The sequence below is a fragment of the Zootoca vivipara genome, chromosome 3, assembly GCF_965207765.1.
Source record: "Zootoca vivipara chromosome 3, rZooViv2.hap1.1, whole genome shotgun sequence".
Taxonomy (NCBI): domain Eukaryota; kingdom Metazoa; phylum Chordata; class Lepidosauria; order Squamata; family Lacertidae; genus Zootoca; species Zootoca vivipara.
Window position 1 is genome coordinate 95,140,174 of NC_142586.1, and position 15,403 is coordinate 95,155,576.

Below are 15,403 nucleotides of genomic sequence, written 5' to 3' on the forward strand. Positions count from 1 at the left end.
GGAGAATGAAAATACTAACAAGGTGTGAACCCAATGAGGCAGTTGCCACAAGAGAGAGGTCCTAACCTTGGCTTATGTATCTCCCCTACCAGAGCTGTGTGCAAGCAAGAGAAGACTGCCTGAATGTAACTTCCTGCTCCTCCCACTTCAGTCCTCTCCTGGTCCTGGAATACAGAGGAGCAGGAGGAGGTGTGAAAGCCCTTGACCAGGCACCCCCAAACTGTAGCCCTCCAGATGTTTTGGCCTACAACTCCCATGATCCCTACCTAACAGGACCAGTGGTTGGGGAAGATGGGAATTGTAGTCCAAAACATCTGGAGGGCCGAAGTTTGGGGATGCCTGCCCTTGACTCTCCACTCCCCCCCCCAAAAAATCTTGCCCAGAAATATGTTCTTATACACTGTAATAAGAGCCAATAAAAGTTGTCGAACAAATCAGCTCCCGAACATCGCAAACCCATAAGTGAGTGTTCCGGTTTGCGTACGTTTTTCAGAAGCCGAACATCCAACATGGCTTCTTCTTGAGTGCAGGAAGCTCCTGCAGCCAATCGGAAGCCACGCCTTGGTTTTCAAACTATTTCAGGAGTCAAATGGACTCCCAGAATGGATTTAATTTGAGACTGTAAGCGCTAAAAGGAAGTGAAGTTTACCTTGTATTTCCTAATGTACTTAAATTACAGTATTGAAAAAAAATGCTGCAAAAATGAGGCCTACTGAAAAAAGAATAGGGTGGTATTGCCGTTCTTGAGGTCACCCCAAAGTTTGCAAATGACACCCCCCACACACACACATGGATTTCACATTTATGCAAAGTGTGCCTGTTCGCTTGAAGAAAGCTGAGCCATGGAACTCCTTACTTAGCACGAGGAAAATGCTGTGGCAAAGAATTTAGCAATTTCCAAAGATGGTTTAGATATTGGCAAAAAAATTATGTTGGTAATTACCAGCTGATTGCCGAATTCTGCCTCCATCTGCCACCCTTTTGTGACTGGTGGGCCTCAGCAATAATCTCAAGTGGGACTGAAAGTCTGAGCACCTCTGCCATACAGGAAAGACTTACTAATGAGACATCATCAAAGCCTGGATTTCTGCAGTAATAAATTTCTCTCTCTGCCCCCGCCCCCCAATGGATAACCATGCATACATTTGCTAAATTTTCCTAATTTATTTCTGATAGCAGAACCTGTGTGTTTGCATAATATGAAATCCTCTTACATGACGCAGACCAGCAAGGAGGCAAGAGCCAGGAAGATGGAAAGCTAGTTCTCAAGGTGGTAAGAAGGTCGCTCAGTCTGGAAAAGCTACCTTCCAAACTTCACTCTGTTGCCTGACAGCAGGAAGGAGCAGGCTTGATGCTTGGTGAGTTATTTTATAGCTGGGGGGGGGTCGTGAGGGGCAGATTGTTGACCCCACCCCCTTCAGTGTCCCTTGACTTTCTCCTGTGTTTATGAGGGCCATTCCCACCCCCACCACCCACCCCCAAATGAGGAAACATTCATAGGGAAAATCCCCTCAATTCTGGGCAATGTGTTTTGGTCCTCGCAGGCAGCCCATCGGTTGTGATGGCAATCTTGCCTCTTTCCAAATGAAACCAGTTTCCCAACATTCTGTCACAACTGTAGCGCAGAGATCGCCAAAGGGTTGTCTTCTTGATGTTGGGCGCCAACTCCCATCAGCCTCAACCAGAATGGCCTGTGGTCGGGGCAGACAGAAGTTGTAGTTGAACAGCACAAAGCACAAAGCGTGTTGCCTGTTATTATTTGTGACATTTATTTGTCGCTTACAAAAAACATCTCAAAGCAGCTTACAATTGTAATAGCATACGGGATGCAAAAATGAAAAAAAATATCGCAAAGATAAAAGGAGCATTCATTGCCTAAATGTGCCCACCCTTCAAAAACATAAAAATAACATATCTTGCCCCATCCTACCATTATGGACTTGGGTGTATCATACCTTTTGATCCCCAATTAAAAGCCAAATTCCAGGGTGAGCAGAAACGTCTTTTCCTGGCTAAGTAGTTGTCAATAATGATGATGATGATGATGATGAGTTTGACCAAACTGCAGGAGGCAGTGCAAGACAGGAGTGCCTGGCGTGCTATGGTCCATGGGGTCACGAAGAGTCGGACATGACTAAACAACAACAACAACAACAATTTATTATTTATATCCCGCCCATCTGGCTGGGTTTCCCCAGCCACTCTGGGCGGCTTCCAACTGAAAAATGAAATAAAATAATCTTATTAAACATTAAAAGCCTCCCTAAACAGGGCTGCCTTCAGATGTCTTCTAAAGATCTGGTAGCTGTTTTTCTCTTTGACATCTGATGGGAGGGCGTTCCACAGGGCAGGCGCCACCACTGAGAAGGCCCTCTGCCTGGTTCCCTGCGACTTGGCTTCTCGCAATGAGGGAACCGCCAAAAGGCCCTTGGTACTGGACCTCAGTGTCCGGGCAGAACAATGGAAGTGGAGACGCTCCTTCAGGTATACTGGACCGAGACAAGTTGTTCATATGATGGCACCAGGCACCTTTATCTGAGGAGAGCAAGCCGCAATTGGGGAGCCACCACTGAAAAGTCCCATTCTCGTGTTGCCACCCTCCAAATCTCTCTCAGAGGTGGGACTAGAAGAAGGGCCTCAGGTGATGAACGCAGTCTGACATAAGCAAGATATGGAACCGGTGCCACGGTTACACCAGGCGGGGCGGACGCAATCCTTGGTGGATCCTCTTCTAAAATATTGTCTGTTGGTGAGGGCAAGGCCTCCTCCCTGGATTGGAGGGAGAGGAGAACCTCAATAGAGAGGCATTCATGGAGGGGGCTGGGTCATTCCTTGGACAGAGAGTTCATAGTTCAGTGGTGGAGAAGATGGTTTGCATGCATGGTTTCCATCCCTGGCATCTCTAGTTAAAAGATCAATGTAGTGACTTCCGCTTTTGAGATAGAGGCGTGAGCAGACATGCTGAGAAGCTCCGCAGCAAGAATGCAAGGAGAAGCATAAATTAAAGGTGATTAAAACCTATTTAATGATTTATGGACTGGAGGAAGGCTGTGCAGGGAACTTAAGAACAACTATTTCCTAGGTTATCGGCACTTTACCAGATGGGGAATATCAAATCTCAAAAGATGCTGAGGGCTTCTGGAGGGCCAGAAGACCAAGTCAAATAATAATACGGTCTCAAAACAAATGAAGCGAGATGCATCAGTTCTAACTCCCCCAAAAGCCACAGAAAGAAAGAAAAGCTTTGATAACAGAGCATTGGAATTGCAGGAAAACCAAATAAAAATGGCGGAGACACAGGAGATGATTCATTTATTAAGGTCTCTTAAAGAAGACATGGCAGCGCTTAAGACAGAAATTTCAGCGATTAAGCAGGATGCTTCACAAATGAGAATTGATTTACAAGTCTTAACATCGCGTATGGATACAATTGAAAGAAATTGTTATTTAGGGGAACTGAATTTAATTCTAAATTATATTACAGAAACGTGGGAGATTTCAAGGGATCAAAAAATGGATGTACTGTGCTATATTAGAAGTAAAAAAAACAACTTGTTTTGATGAATTAGAAGAGCCGCAAAAAGATTCCATTGAGCACATGGATTGATAATATGGACAAATTAGCTACATATGAACGAATTGCATGTCAACGCAAAATAAGAATGGATACATATGAAGAAATCTGGAACAAATATTTAAGCGATAAGGCTTATGTGGTGGGAAGTAGAGAGAGGTGGGAAAAGCTTGTTTTTTCTAAAAAAAAAAGGTGTATTCATAGGTATATCAGTGTATTCAAATTTGAATTGTCAAATTGTGTTATTACTGTTACTATGGTTTTTGTTGTATGTGTGTTTTGTGGTTGATGTTGGTATCGAAAAATCAAATAAATGTAAAAAAAAAAAAAGATCAATGTAGTAAAAATATTATTTATTAAATTTATTTACCGCCCTATACCCGCAGGTCTCAAGGTGGTTTACAGAATAAAATCAAAATATAAAACTATAAAATCCATATTCAAAATAAAAACAACAGCCCAATAATACTCCTCTCAAAAAAAGAAGAAACATTTTAAAAGGGCATAGGATGTTGAATCAAATCAACCAAAGGCCTGGTTAATGAGGAAGGTTTGGGCCTGGTTCCTTAAAGGATTATAATGAAGGCACCATTCGAACTTCCCTGGGGAGAGCATTCAACAGACAGGGAGCCACTGCAGAGAAGCCCCGTTCTTGTGTTGCGGTCCTGAGCTATTTAATGTACGTAGCTGGTAATGAGGCAGACAAAATAGTCAGGGCTGGCAGAAGCCATTTTGTTGCCTGAGGCAAAGCATCAAATGGCAACCCTCAAGTCATAGTACCCAAATCAAGATATTTTGACATCTGGGGCAGGACATCCCACAAATGGTTCTTTCCCCTTCTAGGCAGCAGGCGTACATAATTGTCTGCCCTTTCATGAGGCTTAAATCGGTTGTCTGAGTCAGCCATGTCCTAATAGTTAGGACCAGTCCTGCTAGATTTCTACATTGCTTGAACCAACTCTTCATTTTGGGCTGTATGGGGAAAGTCCCAGGCTCGATCTCCGGTATCTGTAGAAAGGATCAGGTGATGGGAAAGGCCTCTCTGCCTGAGACCCCGGAAAGCAGGTCTAAATCTGCGGTAGCAGTGCTCCTCCAAAGCACCTTCCCCTCTCTAGTCCTTTTGCCACTCAGCCTGTTGGAATTGAGTGTTGGCTTTTCAACACTGCAGGTCAGAAACCTATTCCATCGGAGGATGAGAGAGCCGTGGTTTTGGCGTTGCTGCATCTGCCAAGTCCCAAGTGACTTCCTTGTGGCGTGTCACGATGGCTTCTTGATCCTAGTTAGTGCCATTATGTCTCCACCTCTGAAAAGGGATGCCAACTGTCATTCTAAATTTATTTTACTTTGAGTGCTTGTTATCACTGGCATATTTCCCCATGCATTCTGCTGGCAGCATTTCCCAAGAGGATACACTGAAATTGCACCTTTTTTGGGAACCAGCAAATTCCTTTGATTGTTTTTTGGGGGGAGGCCTTTAAATTTTTTTTTAATAAGTTTCAGACCTTCCATGATTCAGAGGGTGATGGAGGCACAGTCTAGCACGACCATTTCCACTCTCCATGCTTACATGTAGGTTAAACACATAAGCAGAGGGCCCAAATAGGGTTTCTGGTGTATATTTGCTTTAAAACACTGCTTTTTAGCACCATATTTTGGATCATACAGTTTTATTGGTTTTTAAAAATCATATACTGTACAATTCCCAGAGAAGGTTGGTTATTGGATGACTAAAAATGCAATAAATTAGATAGATTTACATTTATTTGTAAATATTAATATCAATCATTTGTTTATTTCCTAAAATGTATCCACCACTTGATTGTAAAAAAAACCCCAAAACCCCTCAAAGCGGGCTACAAAAGACAAAACAGTGAAATCAAAAAAAAATCTCAACTATACTTTAAAACACAAAAAGTTAAAATACTAAAACAGATTAAAATTACCTCAACTTTCTGATTTTACTGTATTTAATAAAATATTTTTCCAAGGAAAATCAAATATTTTTCCTTGGAAAAGACCCTGATGTTGGGAAAGATTGAGGGCACTAGGAGAAGGGGACGACAGAGGATGAGATGGTTGGACAGTGTTCTCGAAGCTACGAACATGAGTTTGATCAAACTGCGGGAGGCAGTGGAAGACAGGAGTGCCTGGTATGCTATGGTCCATGGGGTCACGAAGAGTCGGACATGACTAAACAACAACAACAACAAATCAAATATTGTTTATTTTCTTTCTTGGGCAGGCTGTTCTGGGGCGGGAAGGAGAAGTCAAGTCTCCAAGCTGATTCAGTTAAATCCTCAACTTTTCTGAGCACACAGGCACACAGTTCGATTGCAGAGTACAGGGAATAACCATGTTTGGAAATGCATTTCCTTACCACAGTGCCGCCGAGTGCCCTTCCCACAACTTCTGCTCAGGTCAAATGCAGGCCTAAAACATGTCCCTACGTATGTCAACGGCTGCAAACAATTTCCTGTGCGAAAAACTGATTTAATTTGGAAGGATGGGTTTGTCTGAGCTTGATCCCAGTCACTACCAAGCTGAACTTGATTTAAACAGCAGCTGGCTATCGGTGCAGGAGCACTGGAAATTCAGTTTGCACAGTTTAAGTTGCAGCTTTTTGGAGAACGGAAAATGTTGCCTCCTGAATTTAACCGTATTAAATTTATGGAGTCGTGCATCCGCCTTAATCCCATGGTTGGCCATTGTAATTGCCCTGTGATGGCGAAGCTGGCCTGCCCTTGTACCCTTCCTGTGCAGCTGCCTCTGTCCATTTTGCCTGCCAAAAGAATTGCGTATCGGGCAAGCCTGCTCTCTGTGACCTTTCCCCTCCCTTTTAGTACTTCTGATCAACATCATCTATAAATGCAAAAGTGCTTCAAAGAGAATCTGGCTACTTTAATAGGTTTGCACCCTAATATTGTTCCAGTCTAACATGCATCCAGTCTGAATGTTAATTGCATTCACACAATGGGAATAACCACCAGCTTAGCCCTGAGCATAAGCAACATACAGGTCTCTTTGTGTGCTGTTAGTCTGGTGATCCAATCAAGGTCAGCACAGGCCATGCCAATGCCACAGCCTTTGGATCCCAGTCGAGATTAGATTTTGCTCAGTAGCAACCTGGGCAAACAGGGAGGAAAGCTTACAGTCCAAGAAAAACCACAGACAATTGCAGGTAGGTAGCCGTGTTGGTCTGAGTCGAAGCAAAATAAAAAAAATCCTTCAGTAGCACCTTAAAGACCAACTAAGTTTTTATTTTGGTATGAGCTTTTGTGTGCATGCACACTTCAGATATACTTGAAACAGAAGTCAGACCCTTATGTATATACAGAGGGTGGGGTGGTGGTGGTAATGGATGATGGGAGTGGTAAACCTGTAGATGGCTGTTAACGACTGCTGATGACTGCAATTGGTCCTGCGGGGAAAAAGCAAGGGCTGAGGCGCTAAAGAAAGCTTGATCATGCATAATGAGATAAGAATCCTATGTCTTTGTTCATCCCAGGTGGCTCCATGGTTTTAAGCTTGGTAATGAGTTCCAATTCAGCAACTTCTCTTTCCAGTCTGTTCCTGAGACAATTGCGTGTGACTGAAACAAATTACTCGGTTAATATTTATAATATTAAATATTTATTTATTTTTAATAAAAAAATATTTACGGTATATACAGTTAAATTATATTGCAGCGGTTTAGGTTTAAAAAGAGAGTAAAGGGCCCCTGGATGGTTAAGTCAATTCAAAGGCGACTATGGAGTTGCAGCGCTCATCTTGCTTTTCAGGCCGAGGGAGCCAGTGTTTGTCCACAGACAACTTTTCCAGGTCATGCAGCCAGCATGACTAAACCGCTTCTGGAGCAACGGAACACCGTGACGGAAGCCAGAGCTTATGAAAATGCCACTTACCTTCCCACCACAGTGGTACCTATTTATCTACTTGCACTGGTGTGCTTTCGAACTGCTAGGTTGGCAGGAGCTGGGACAGAGCAACGGGAGCTCACCCCGTCACGTGGATTCGAACCGCCAACCTTCCGATCGGCAAGCCCAAGGGGCTCAGTGGTTTAGACCACAGCGCCACCCACGTCCCAACCATAGAACAACAACAGTAGAAAAGCATAGAGGATATACAAAGCTTAATAGAAATGGAAAATGACACCGATGTGAAATAGAGTTATGAATGATATAGAATGTGTACAGAGAATGGAAAATAGAATATATAAAAATCAATACGAAATCAGGTAAATGATTAAATGATTAGCTATTAGGTATGATTTGCATAAGGATTACCAAATGGCAAGCATTGACAAAGCAATCAATCAAAGTGAATCAGGTTGTGCAGCCACAGCAGTGACCAGAGGAGGAATGAGTGCTGGGAGAAGCACACAGAGAAGAAACGCCGTGATGCATCTGCAGCAGCACAACCAGTCACTTTCATCTTCCCCAGATGCCACAAAACATGTCTCTTCCGTCAGTCTTTACAGCCACAGCAGGCTCTATAACTCTCCAATGGTTTGACTTCACCCCCAAAGACGTACTCCTCCATTGTCTCCCGAGATACCAACCAACCAAGGTGCCATTTAGTGCACAAAGCAGCTGTTATAGTTAGGGTTTTATTAGCTTCCCTCCCCCATCAAGTGATATCAAATCTAGAAATAGTGGGCGGAAATGTTAAGGGCTATAGTCTGCCCAGGTGAAATGTTGATGGACCTTGGGTAGCTCAGTCGGTAGAGCACGGGACTCTTAATTTCAGGGTCGTGGGTTCGAGCCCCACATTGGACAAAAGATTCCTGCCTGGCAGGGGGTTGGACTAGATGATCCTCGTGGTCCCTTACAATTCTATGATTCTAGAGAAGATTGACCTCCTCAAGCAAAGAGCTAAAGCAATCTCTAAGCCAGGCATCCCCAAACTCGCCCCCCTCCAGATGTTTTGGGACTACAATTCCCGTCATCCCTGACAACTGGTCCTGTTAGCTAGGGATGATGGGAGTTGTAGTCCCCAAACATCTGGAGGGCAGAGTTTGGGGGTGCCTGCTCTAAGCACAGCCCTATAGCAGAAACGTTCAAAAGAGACTACAATCTGTGGTGGCTGGCTCATTCTACATTTTTAGTCTTTGTCTATTTTTTAGTAAGTCATTGCTAACCTCGGGGCGAGATGAAACCCCAATGGGCAGATAAATAATTGTACCTGGAAATTGACCTAACTGAATACGTTTGAGCCTCTAGGCAAGGAAATCCAGCCCTTTTCTCTGCAAAAGGTTCGTGTGTGTACTTGTTAGCTGGTATGTTCAATCTTGTTGGCAAATGATCTGTCAAACTCAACAGCAAGAACAGATGCAAAGGAATGGGATCGGTGTCATATTTCCAGATAAGAGATAAATTTCCCTTTGCAGTGTTTGGATAGACAAATGATACGTCATGTTCCTGTGTTTTTCGCCACGGTGGCATTAATGGCCCGATGCATTCTGAAACCGGTCTTCTTTGTTTCACTTCAAAATTCCTCAAAACCAAGTACATAATTTATGCCCCAAGGAAGGAGCAGGCTGGGCTTTGAGTCGTGACTCATTTGTACCACGTTGCAATATTAAAGCCTGTGAGAGACACCAATGACAAACCTGGTGTACAGGTTACAGGAACCTGAGACACTCAATAGCAATACGGTCACCGAATCAGTGCCTCCGGAAACCAGATAGGAAACTGTATACAGCAATCAAATAGCAGCGACACAATCTGAGCGCAAGCAGGCAACCGTTCTGTTGAACATCCAACTATCCTGGCATCTCCTGGTCGGACAGGGCATGTCTCCTGTCTGAAAACTTGAGAGCCGTGGGTTGGTTCACATGTCATGGTAAGCCAAACTATGACTAAGCATGAACGAGCAAGAGTGCTGATGCAGAACTGCTTTGTTATTCCGCTGCTTCTGGGCTACAAGTAACAAAGCAATGGTTTCGTTTTTGGGGTTTGTCTCATTCTGAACAAACAATGAGCTGCAATCAAGGTTAGTTATTGGCTTATCACATGTCATTTGTTTGGGAGCAGACAAACCATGATCCTGGGTTGAATCTAACACTACTGGTCTTGTCTGTTCAATCCGCCACAGTCTTATCTTCACATACAGGGGAAATCCATAACTCACCAGGAGTTTGAGAGACATCAGCTAAAAGCCGTTTCCAAGGGTGTGGCTTCTGTTTTATGTTGACAGCTTCTAGGAGCCACAGGGCGAGAGCTGAGTGCAGGGTGGGGACCAAACTACCCCAGAAGGAGCACGACGTGTCCCCCACCAGTGGTAACACCTCTCCCCTAGCACCCCACTTGTGGATCAGGAACTGGTTAAGTAACAGGAAGTGGACGGTAGGAATTTATGGACAATGCTCCCAGTGGAGGGATGTAGAGAATGGAGTCCCCTATAATGACCGTGCTTGTTAACAAACTCTAGCTCATTGAGGAGCTATAGGGAGGAGGAAGAGGCTTCCAGAGGGGTGTAGCTGGCACTGGGCCACACCAGGGCAAGCAGGGGATGGGGAAGGAGATGTTGGCGTAGGAAGCACTTAAAGGGGGACGGAGGGGATGGGGGTTGATGCGCAGGAGCCAGAGCAGCAGGACCCCTCCCCAAAGCCAGAGGGGCCCCTGTCTGGTGCAAGCTCTGATGCGCAGGGAATAGTGAGTGGGGCGCTCCAAGAGGCAGGGGCAGACAAGGGCCCACAGCCCAACTTACTAGTGGGCCAGGTTGGGCTCACTAGTTCTGGGAGGAGGTAAGTGATTCCCCAGCTGGAGTAGGCTGGGAGCAGGTGAAGGTCACATGCCTCCTCAAGCCCAGATGCTAAAATCAGCAGGCATAGTATAAAAGGGCAGCAGAGCCGAGGTGCTGTGCCTGCTCAACTGCACTTTGACTTGGGTGCTCCTGGATGTCACGGTCCGGTCGGCGGGCGTCAGGACCAGAGGCAAGATGGTGGTGAAGAAGCAGGGTCGAAGGCAGAGGCGAAGGTCCACGGGGCACGAAGCAAGGCGAAGGCAAAGCGAGGGTCCAGGAACAAGAAGCAAGGCAAAGATCCACGGGGCAAGAGCAAGGCGAAGGCGAAGCAAAGGTCCAAGGAGCAAGGAGCAAGGCGAAGGATCCAGGAACAAGAAGCAAGGCGAAGGCGAGGCAGGGGTCCAAGAAGCACGGCAGCAACAAGGCAAGGGTCCAAGGAACAGGAGGCCAGATGCAACCAAGCAGGGATAGCGTTGCTGTGGCAAAGAGCTGAAGGGAAAATGCTGGGCTTTTATCCCTCCCAGCTCCTGCCACCAGGTGCAGTGAGATCTCAAGTGGCCTCACCTGGGTGATTACTCCTTGCTTCTCCAGCACAAGCTGAGGACTTCACCTGTGTGGCCACGCCTTGCTTCTCCAGCACAAGTTGAGGCATGCCCCAGTCCTGCAAAGCACTACAGGCCCCAGAGCCTGACTCCTGCCCATACTCCTGACACTGGACCTCCATGGGACTGTACTTCGGGCTTGACGCTGGACTGTATCCTGACTTCAGACTTGGGTTGGCTCTGAACCTTGTTTCCTGACCTTCAGCCTTTGGATTTCAGACTTTGCCGGTGCTGATCGACCCTTGGCTTTTGAACTTGTGTTTGGCACACTTGAGTGGCTGCTAGGTAGGCCGGGGGACCAGGACACCAAACGTCAAAAAGGATAGAGCTGGGAAAGGTTTCTCAAAAGGCAACCAAAATGACCAAGAGGATGTAGCAGCTCCCTAAGAGGATAGGGTACACAATTTGGGCTTTTTGGTTTACAGAAAAGGCGAGTCAGAGGTCACATGATAGAAGTGTGGAAAACTCTACAAGACATGGGAAAAGTGAATGGACACGGGTTTTTCTTCCCTCTCTCATAGTGCTAGAACTCGTGGGCACCTCATGAAGCCAAATGTTGGATGGTTCAGTACAGACAATAGAAAATACTTTTTCACATAGTGCATAAACTGAGGAACTTGCTCTTGCAGGAGGATGTGAGGGTCCCCAACTTTAAAAGAGGACTAGACAGTCAGTGGCTGAATGCTTCTGGGTAGTAGTTGCTGGAAACTGTGTGATGGGGGAGCTTGTAGGCTTCCTCTAAGTCACTGGTTGGCCACTGTGAGAATAGGATGCTGGGTTGCTCCAGCAGATTCTTCTTAAGCCTTAGTGGAGTGCATGGGCTAATACAGGGGTCCCCAGACTTACCGCGCGGCGGGCCGGAGGGCAGGGGAGTGCGCGCGCAGCGGGCCGGAGGGCGGGGGAGTGCGCGCCCGTGCGCATGCGCACACGCACACGGGCGGGGGAAAAATCGCCGAAAATCGCTTGTGCGCATGCGTATGGGCTTCCTCCGACCCGGAAGTGCACCAGAAATGACCTCTTCCGGGTCGGGAGAGGCCCATACGCATGCGCACAAAGGATTTTCGGTGATTTTTTTGCCGATTTTTTAGATCGTCGCTGCGCCGCGCGCCGTGAGAGCGGGCGGCGGCAGCGGGCGGCGGGGGTTGTCGCGGGCCGGATTGGAAGGCCGATTGGGCCGCATCCGGCCCGGGGACCGTAGTTTGGGGCCCCTGGGCTAATAGCTTATTTTCATTTTGGACTTGCCCATGCAAATGCAGGGAAGAGGACTCTGTCTTGGGGAGATGATACAAGTCAGTGACCTTGCACGCATTGCCCTGCATGCAAAAGGTCTCAGGTTCAATGCCTGTCATCTTCACTTTGGGCTGAAAAAGACTCCTGTCCAAGCTGGAGAGCAGCTGCCAGATAGTGTAGACAACATTAAGCTAGCTAGATCACTTGTGTAAGGCAGATTTCTATATTCCTGTTACCAAAACAAACATCCCTTTTATTAGAGCAGCAGCAGCAGCATGTCTTACCTGGGTCTTTAGGCAGGAATTGTGTTTCCTGTGGGTGCAGCAGTGTTACGCTGGTGGTTTCTCGGAAACGCATGAAGTGTAATTGGCAGGTGTGTCTCCCAGTGTGAGAGCCCCGGTTATCATTTCGCCCCCCCCCAAATAACAATTCTTGCCCCGAACAGCTTACAATGCACATTTCAACATGGGGTGGAGGAGGAAAGGAAATGACAATGACGACAAGGGATGGATGTGAGGAAAGGACACGTCCCATCTTGATAAGCACTCTTTTCCAGCTGTTCTGTATCATTTATTTTCCTATCCTGCAGGATGGCTGAGACATAGAGTCAGCCTCTGTGGATCAGAGAGCACTCCATCGTTTAAACCTCCAGCAGCGAGTGCCGCAACTGAAGGCATCAAAACTCATTCCCCCATCATTTTCCAACGCTGGTATTTGTTTCAAAAAGGAAGCGACTCAAAGCTGCGTGACCCTATAGGACAGGGGTGGGGAAGATCCTTCTTATGGCCCACATGCCGGTGATGGGCAAGGCAAACAGACCAGGGCGATGATTTCCGCTGTACAGTAATCTCCGCTGCACCCACACAAAAGTCTTGATGTTTCTACACCCACACACTTGCAAACAACACTTCTCCATTCAGGCAAGCAAGAGATGTGATCACTGTTCTTCAAGGACTCCAGCCAGCCAAAAACAACTCTGAGAGCAGGAGTAAGGACTGGTTAGAGGGGGCCGGAGGATGGTATTCAGGCCTCAGGGCTGAGGTTCTCCACCCCTGCACTATTTTCAGTCTGAGCATAGCCAAAAGGTTTCGCGCAGTATTCTACTAATTTCTCCTCCAAGCACAAGGATTACCGCAAGTGCAGTGGGACATTCCCCCTTCTTCTCCATCCCTGCATGCCCTGTACCTTCCAAGGGTTTCAGGGGAACCCCTAGAATAGATTTAAGGGGTGTGCAGGGGAAATAAAGGGGGGAGTCCCATTGCACTAGCTGTAATCCTCGCACTGACGGGACCCCGACGTGGTGCTTCGTTGAACTGAACCCTTTGAGTCTGAAGCCGCCTGAACAAAATGAAACAAGCCTACAGGGCATGAAGGCAATGCCCGTTCCAAAGTTTCGATAAGCCTTGCACCTGGCATTCAGAGAGATATGCTGTCCGCAATACTGGAAGCTCAACTGGCCCAGTGGAGGCCCTTCTGCCCTGGTCCCTTCTTTCCTCTTCTCAATCTTCTACACTTTAGACTCTGAATGCCGGCTCTACCATTAGGCAGTGAAGTGGCAGCCCTAAGAGGTCATTTTGGGGTGTCTTGAAAGGCTGGGAAGTGTTAGTTATTTAATGCATTATTATTTAATGCATTGCTATTGTATTTTTAGCACAAGGAAAGGTGAGGGACATTGGTGAGACTTTCTGCCTCAAGTGTCAAAGTAACTTTAACCTGGATTTTTCTTTAAAATCTGCTTGTTTGTTTTTAGAAGCCTGTTGCCAGATTATCTCAATGACTATCTTACAGTATTAAGCTCTGATCTGGAAGCAGCTTTGGTCATTGTTTTAATTATTTGTTTTCAATTTTGTTGTTGTTTTATACCTCATTAGCCACCTGAGCAACCTGTTTTGGAGGAGAAAAGCAGGATGCAAACAAATACTAGTGTACCATTTGCTAGCATCCCATATTATGTATGAGGCGTGGAAACAAGGCTGTGGTTCATTGAGCTTTCCAGATTAACAGATTAGAATTTCTTCCCAGTATGCCAAACTAAATCTGTATTTCAGAAGCCCAGTTGCTGGGTGAGGCCTTTGTGATTTATAATAATTGCAAATAATTGTAGCATTGTGGCATAGCTATTTCCTAGATGCTGACACCACTCTTCTCCCAGAAATCCTGCTAGAGAGGAGAAAGCAGCCACGTTGCTTTTGAACAGGTTGCTTCCTCTTGTTTGGTTCAGTTCGGAGCCGGCAGTGAGGTGACCACCTCAAGCAGTAGATGCTGACATGTGGAGAGCCACGGCGAAGTGTGAAATGGCAAGGGGGAAGTTGCCAGGTTATAATCTAGAGATACACTGGAGGCCTTGATAAAGTGGGAAAGTCGATATGGTGTTATTGGGTCTTGTACGATCACTTTAAAAAAGCAACAACAGGTGGATCAGGGTCTTAGTAACATCATAGTGTTAAAGTGCCCTCTCCCCACACCATGACCTTGAGCCAACTCTCCACACAACCTCCCCCCACTACAATCACAACGCACAAGGGTAATTTGATACTAAAGACATCATGTCTAGTTGGGTGGTCTTTTCAGGAGTGGCCCCTTCTATGGAATGCTCTCTGCAGGGAGGCTTGCCTGGCACTGATCTATTTTTGGCACCAGGCAAAGGCATTTCTCTTCTCCCAGGGCAAGCATTTGAATGTTTGTTTATCCTTTTCTTTCCTTTCCAGCAACTGGTGGTGGATCCCTAAAGGTGGGTGGGGAATACCACCAGATGCTAGAAAGAGAAAAATGAACATAAAAATGCCAGGGAGAAGAGAAATGCCTGGTGCCCCAAAGACTGTGATGGTTAGACCTATGTTAGTGGATGTAGGGACTGTTTATATGGTTTGGTTACCTTGTATTGTGCATCATTTAAAATCACCGTGCTTTTAAAGGTTGCATACTGTATTTTTACTATTATTTGTAAGTCACCTTGAGATGCTTGTGTCAAGAAATCCTCATAAATAATAAGCAAGGTGCTAAATGTGTCATTAGAAACTACAAGCACTTCTGGACACAAGGCTTAATATTACAATATTTTTATTACAAATGGGTCATTCAGGTATTGCAAGTGGGTCATTGGTGCTTTTAAAAAAAATTTAAAAAAAACTTTCTGGATTTCAGTGGCATAGCATGAGGGACACGGGGGTGGTTGCCCCGGGTGCAACATTGTTAGGGGCACAAAATTTCAGCACTCTGGTACAGCCTCAGTACAGCTGTGTGCTTCCGTCGC